Genomic DNA, 7,970 nt, shown 5'->3' on the forward strand with positions numbered 1-7,970 from the left:
GGGGTTATATAGATAGATTAGTACCACCTCGGATATAGAAAAACATATGGGCGAAAAAACATACGGGTGAAGTGGATGGACGACGACGGACAAAAAATGGATGAAATTATGGTGGCAAGAAGCAATAGCCCCTTTATTAGTAGGTGTATACTAACACTAAATAATGCACCACAAGTAGGATGTAACTTCGTTGCATAACTATTGACTTTCGTGCTTGCATAGGGAATCACAAACCTTAACACCAATATTCTTACTAAAGCATAATTACTCACCAACATGACTCACATATTACTATCTCCATATCACAAAGCTATTGCAAGGAATCAAGTTTATAATACCCAATGATCTTCATCACAGCTTTTATTATATCACTCTTGAATATCTATCACTTTGGGACTATTTTCATATCTTAAGCATATTACCATTGCTAATAACAAGCTCTCCAACAAATTTAAGTGAAGTACAAGAGCATACATATTTCTTCAAAAATTTCATCTCTCAAAATAATATAAGTGAAGTATGAGAGGATATTATTTCTTCAAAAAAATCTAACTCTCAAAATAATCTTAGTGAAGCATGAGAGGATTTCTTCAAAAAGAAATCCAACTCTCAAAATAATTTAAGTGAAGCATGAGAGTACTTCTTCAAAAATTAAACCACCACCGTGCTTAAAAAGATATAAGTGAAGTACTAGAGCAATTCCATAGCTCAATTTTTTTTAAGTAAAGCACATAGAGCAATTCTAACAAATCATAGCATAATTATGGTTGTCTCAAATAGATGTGTCCAGCAAGGATGATTGTGACAAACTAAAAAGCAAAACAAGCAAAGACTCATATAATACAAGACGCTCCAAGCAAAACTCATGATATATGACGAATAAAAATATAGGTCCAAGTAAAATTACCGATGGTCGTTAGAAGAAAGAGGGGATGCCTTCCGGGGCATCCCCAAGCTTAGTTGCTTGGGACTCCTTGAACATTACCTTGAGGTGCCATGGACATCCCCAAGCTTAGGCTCTTTTCAGTCCTTATTCCTTCATCCATCGTGGTCTCACCCAAAACTAGAAAACTTCAATCACACAAAACTTAACAAAAACCTTCGTGAAATCCATTAGTATAATAAAGCAAATCACCACTTTAATTACTATTGCAAACACATTCATATTTTATTATTGCATTGTAACTACTTATTCCAACTTCACCATGGCTTATACCCCCCCCCCCAATAAATCCATAGATTCATCAAAATAAGCACACAATGCAACGAAAATAGAATCTGTCAAAAACATAACAGTCTGTAGTAATCTTAACTTTGACCATACATCTGTAACTCTAAAAATTCTGAAATATTAGGAAGATGTAGAAAATTTGTAATCAATCATGTGTAACAAATTCAGAGCAAAAGAACGTTTCTGTTAATTTTGAAAATTCCAGCACTAGGCGCAAGAGTTTCTGTTTTTCAACAGGTACAAATCAACTATCATCCAACATAATCCTAAAGGCTTTACTTGGCACAAACACTAATTAAAACACTAAAATATAATCATAACAGTAGCATAATTGTGCAAACACACAAGAAAAATAATAAAAAGTGAAAAATATTTTATTCATTGGGTTGCCTCCCAACAAGCGTTATTGTTTTATGCCCCTAGCTAGGCATAATGCATAGTTTCAAGTATTGTCATCTTTGGTTTTTGTTCCATAGGTTGCCCTCATGATTGATTCTTATGGTGGCTTAATTCTAAATCTAGGGAAGTGTTCCATACCCTTTCTCAAAGGAAACTGAAATTTAATATTCCCTTCTTTCATATCAATCACGAAACCTGTAGTTCGTCAAAACGGCCTACCAAGTATTATGGGACAAGACGGATTACAATCAATATCAAGCACAATAAAATCTATGGGCACATAATTCCTATTTGCAAGAATAAGAACATCATTAATCCTTCCCAAAGATTTTTTAATAGTAGAATCCGCAAAGTGCAACTTAAGAGAACACTCCTCCAAATTGGTAAAACCTAGCACATCACATAGAGATTTCAGAATTGTGGAAACACTAGCACCCAAATCACATAAAGCATTGCACTCATAATATTTGATCTTGACTTTAATGGTGGTTTCCCATTCATCATATCATTTTCTAGGAATTGAAATCTCCAATTCTAACTTTTCTTCCAAAGCTTTCATCATAGCTTCTACGATATGTTTAGTAAAAGCTTTATTTTGTTCATAAGCGTTGGGCGAATTTATCATGGATTGTAACAAAGAAATAAATTCTATCAAAGAGCAACTATCATAATTAAAGTCCTTATAATCGAAAAGAGTGGGCATATCACTAGTTAAAGTTTTGACCTCTCCAAACCCACGTTTATCAATTTTTTCAACAAGATTTTAACCCTCCAAATTATGGGCATGCCTTCTAGCTAGAGTTGACTCTTCTTCAGTCCCCTTATCATCAAGTTTAATATTACTAAACAAGGAATCAATAGAAGAAACACCAATCATCTTAACATCTTCATCATTACTAATCTCTAAAGATTCCAGCTTAGCTGCCATTCGATTCACTAGCGTGGCTTGTACATCGGACATTTTTTCTAATAAATTTTCAGTATGAGCAACCTCGGATTGAAGATTAACAACCTCTTTGCTGACATGATGAAGTTATTTCGTGATAGCATCAAGTAAAACAGAGTGTTCCCTAAGCTCGTCCGTAAAAAAAATTATTGTGCTCAAATTGCGTGGTAATATAAGCCTTAGTACTTTTCTGGATTTCTACCAATATATTAGGATAAGAAATACCATGATAATCTTCTTGTAACATGATGACTCACGCAAACAAGATAACAAGCAAACGAAAGATCAAACAAGAAAAAAGCAAACGAAAAATATTTTTGTATTTTTGCAAAAAAATTAGAAGTGGGGGAGATGAAAACGAGAGGCAAATGGCAAATAAATTAATTGCAAGGAGATGAGAGTTTATGCGTAGGTACTTGATAGATGTTGATGATATCTCCCCGGCAACGGCGCCAGAAATTGGCAAGTTGACGGGAGACTATCTTGACTTGATCCTCCTCGGCAACGGCGCCAGAAATTCTTCCTAATTGCTTGTATATGCGTTGGTAATTCTCCGAAGAGGAGAGAATGATGCAGCACAACAAAGGTAAGTATTTTCCTCAGTTATGAAACCAAGGATATGAATCCAGTAGGAGAACCAAGCAGCACTATGTAACCAACACCTGCACAAAAACAACAAAAACTTGCAACCCAATGTGTAAGAGGGGTTTCAGTCCCTTCCCGGTATTGACACAGATTAAATTGTATGAGATTTGATAAATATATCTAACTAAAATACAAAATAAAATAAGTAAAGAAAAAGTGCAGCAAGGTATTTTTGGTTTTAATATGATAGGAAATATACCTGGGGGCATAGTTTTCACTAGAGACTTCTCTCAAGAAAATAGCATACGGTGGGTAAACAAATTACTGTTGGGCAATTGATAGAAAAGCGAATAATCATGACGATATCCAAGGCAATGATCATGTATATAAGCATCACGTCCAAGATTAGTAGACCGACTCTTGTCTGTATCTACTACTATTACTCTACACATCGACCGCTATCCAGCATGCATCTAATGTATTAAGTTCATGGAAAACGGATTAATGCAATAAGAACGATGACATGATGTAGACAAGATAAACTCACTTATGAATAAACCCCATCTTGTTACCCTTAATAGCAACGATACATGCATGTCATGTCTCTTTTTGTCACTGAGATTGAGCGCCGCAAGATTGAACCCATCACAAAGCACCTCTTCTCATTGCAAGATAAATCAATCTAGTTGGCCAAACCAAACCAAGATTCGGAGAAGAAATACGAGGCTATAACAATCAAGCATAAAAGAGTTCAACAAAGACTCAAATAATATTCATGGATAGAACTGATCATAAACCCACAATCCATCAGATCCCAACAAGCACACTGCAAAAAGTCATTACATCGAATAGATCTCCAAGAACATTGAGAACATTTTATTGAAGATCAAAAAGAGATAAGTCATCTAGCTACAGACCCGTAGGTCTGTGGTAAACTACTCACGCATCATCTAAGGGGCAAGGGTGATGATGAAGAACCCCTCCAGCAGAGTACCGGAAAAGGCCTCTAGATTGGATCTTGTGGTTCTGGATCTTGCGGCGGCTGGAAAAATATTCCGTCGACTCCCCTAGGGTTTTTGGGATTTTAGAGTACTTATAGAGGCGGAAGTAGGTCAGGGGGTGCCCGAGGGCTCCACTACCCACCAGGGCGCGCCTGTGCGCCCTGCTGCCTAGTGAGCCCCTCCAAACCCCTCTCGTTTGCTCCAGAAGCTTCCAGGGTCCATTATCACCAGAAAAAAAACTCTAAAAAGTTTCGTGGCAATTGAACTTCGTTTGATATTGATATTCTACGAAGTAAAAAGAAAAGAAAAAAACAGCAACTGGCACTAGGCACTATGTCAATAGTTAATCCCAAAAACTGATATAAAGTTGCTAGTAAATGTATATAAAACATCCAAAATTTATACTTTAATAGCATGAAGCAATCAAAAATTATAAATATGTTGAAGACGTATCTACGACCGACGGACATTTTTCCTACAATGGGCGACGGTGAAATTTGTCGCCGGCGAAGGTAGACGGCTACAACCGACGACCAGGGAAGATGCGACCCGTAGATAAAAATGCTACACCGGCAAATGGAAAAGCTACAACGCACCGCGAGCTGGGATGGTCGCCGCGCAGAGCTGCGATGGTCACCATGGCGTTTGGGACCATGGTTGCGGCAAGCTGCAGCAGTCACCTTGCCGAGCTCGAATGGTGGCTGCGATTTGTTGCATTCGCAATGACGAGCCGGCGAGCTTCAATGCCGGTGTCTCCGCTCGTCCATGATCAGGGGTCAGCGGGGACTCGGTCGTGGCCGCGCTTGCCGATGGCAGCACTGGTTCAAGCAAGCTGGAAGAAGAAGGAATGGGCATGGCTGTTTGGTGAAGAGATGATGTTGTGTTAAGAAAGAAAAAATACATGTGTGGGCCTAGCCTGTACGTGCGCGGGGGTTACGAAGCACATGATCTATACAAAATCACACGGCCCGCACGTCCAAGGCAGCGTTTCGACCGGCGCCCTGACTGGAAACGTTTACCTTAAGAAATCGCTCGGTTTTGGATCTCGGCAGAATACTCGATGGGCGGGAACGAGTGGGTTCCGTCTCAGTGATGAACCAAACGCGAGAATGTGGCCTAGGAACGGGTCCGACCCGTTACATTCCGGTTGATTTCTGGAACCAAACACACCCGCAGAGTCCAACATCTATTTAGAAACGAAAGTTTCCAAGTTTGCACTGAATTCCATTTTCACTTGGTACGTCGCCAAGAAGCAAAACGGGAACAATATTCGTGCTCAAGCATGATTCATGAAAGATTTTCAAATTGATAACGTTTACAATTGACTAGTACTTCCTCCGTTTGTTTTTATAAGACGTTCAGACAGTTTCCTTTGTACTTCTGTGTCCGAAAAAGTTTGTCCTTCAAATGGATATATCTAGCACCAAGTTAGTGTCAGATACATTCATTTGAGGAACAAGCTTGGGACAATCTTTTTCGGACGGAGGGAGTACTGTTTTGAACCGTGTCTGAAAGTCTAAAACATCTTATAAAAATGAAGAGAGGTAGTACTGTACTAATGCTGATCTATGCTTTTGTATCTGGTCGAGCAGTAGACGAACTGCAACAGGTTGAGCGCGCTGAGAGCAGCCATGAACCAGAAGAAGTAGTCAAGGTGGCCTTGGTCGAGATTGTCCGCGATCCACCCGGTGGTCGACGCGACAGCGCCCAGTAGGACAGAGTTGAGGTAGTTACCGCCAGCGATGGCGAGCAGCGCGAGCGCCGCGCCGAGGCTCTTCATGGACACAGGGGACTGGTCGTAGAAGAACTCGAGCATGCCGATGCTGGTGAACACCTCGGCCGCGCCCAGCACGAAGTAGCACGGCGCCTGCCACATGATGCTCATCGAGGTCGCCGGTGCCGCCAGCCGCCTCGTCTCAATCAACGCAGCGTACGCCATGCCGGCCGCAGAGAGTGCTAGGCCGACACCAATGCGCTGGAGCTGCGTGAAGCCCCTGTCCTCGCCGGTGACACGCCGCGCGAGCGGCACAAGGACAGAGTCATAAATAGGAACCCAGACGAGGACGCTGATGACGTCGAAGGTAGACAGGGACGCAGGCGGCACAACAAAGGTGCCGACGCGCTTGTCCATAGCCATGCCCTGCTCGATCATCGTCGAGGACATCTGCGCGGTGACTGCGAAGAAGATGAGCAGCAACGCCCAGACGGGGGACATCCGCAGCAGCATCTTCAGCTCCTCGACCTGCGACACTGTGCAGAGCCGCCACGGGCCCTTCTTCTCCGACGACGGCAGCACGATCGCAGCCTTGTCAAAGAACCTAAATTGACTTGTATGCTCACCTCTATCATTTTCGTGCAGGGCCGAGGAATCATCGGGCAGCTCGAGACGGCAATTCCTCGTGGCTGCCACAACCACCTGGAAGACCCTGGCCAGCGGGCTACCTCCCCCTCCTAGTGGCTTGTACCTGTAAATCCTCCCCCCGGCGACGAACACGGCTAGGCCGAATCCTATGACCGTCGGGATCGCGAACCCGACGGTCCACCCGATGTTGTCCTGCACCCATACGAGCAACGTCGCCGCCAGCAGCGAGCCAATGTTGGTCGAGAAGTAGTACCAGTTGAAGAAGGAGCCCTTGGCCACCCGCTCCTTTGGGTCGGCGCCGTCGAACTGATTGGCGCCCAAGGCCGCGGCACAGGGCTTGATTCCTCCTGTGCCGAGGGCGACAAGGTAGAGCCCCAAGTAGACGGCACCAGGTTGGACACCACCACTCTCGTCGGAGGAACGAGGAAGGAGAAACGGAAGCGCCGCCGATGATGTCATGATGAGCATCCCCTGGCACAAGACAATTTTTCAGAGAGGCACATGGTCAATGAAAATTTGCAGAAATGCCGCACAACAGTTTACAGTAAATCCAGAAACGTTGTCTCGCTTACAACGATGTAAACCGACAGGAAAACTGCAATTGTGGAGTATCTTCCCCAGTAAGAGTCGGCCAAGAAGGCTCCGATGACCGGGTGAGGAAGCAGCTGCCGACCCAGGTGGACACATTCCTCGCAGCGTCGACGTTGCTCTCATGGAGCACCGTCGTGAGGTAGGTAACCAAGTTCTTGGCGACGGCAGAGAAACACAAGCATTCGCTGAATTCGGCACCTGATTTAGGTCCAAGGCTCAACATATTACTTCTATATGTAAAATGTTGGAGCATGAAGCAGATGTTCTTAGTAAGCTTTTCGCAGTACCTAGAATGAAGAAACATGCTCTCCAGTTACCAGTGCTCTGCTTGAGAGCAGGCTGTCTGTAGAAATCAACTGTTCCATCACTCGTGTACCTTGAACATTCGTCCTGAACAACAATGCAGAAACTAAAGTTGATGACATATTTACACATGCTATGTGCCACATACTAATTAGACAGTAGGGATGCTGGTTGGGCAGAGGAATATCTATCACCTGCGGCTGTGGAGGCCGGCAATGGTGGTTCAGCAGTGGCCTCTCCTCGTCTGTAGCTTCCATTTGACACTCTTGATGTAGTACTCTACTTGTGAAGTATTCTTAGGGAGTTCCTGCGAAGAATTCTGTGTACACCGGCGTACCAGTAACTCGGCTATATAGTGTAGACTGATGTGACAAAACATAGAAGAAAGAAAAACTCAATCGGGATAAGCAAAACAATAAAAGCTGTTGTGATTGTCTGCACGTTTGTCCATTTGAAGTCGGCTCCACGACACAAATCCAGGCATTAGATGTGTTTTTTATGGAATTAAACTGGCCGTTTCTTGCAAGCAACGCGCAATATTAATTTGGCCGG

At 43.0% G+C, this 7,970-nt stretch overlaps 1 pseudogene; it reads right to left on the reverse strand.

The window, feature by feature from the left end:
* Positions 1-5,422: 5,422 nt before the first annotated feature.
* On the reverse strand, positions 5,423-7,751 carry LOC109733580 (protein NRT1/ PTR FAMILY 8.3-like; annotated as a pseudogene).
* Positions 7,752-7,970: the final 219 nt, after the last annotated feature.

This window comes from Aegilops tauschii, chromosome 7, assembly GCF_002575655.3.
Source record: "Aegilops tauschii subsp. strangulata cultivar AL8/78 chromosome 7, Aet v6.0, whole genome shotgun sequence".
NCBI classification, from domain to species: Eukaryota; Viridiplantae; Streptophyta; class Magnoliopsida; order Poales; family Poaceae; genus Aegilops; species Aegilops tauschii.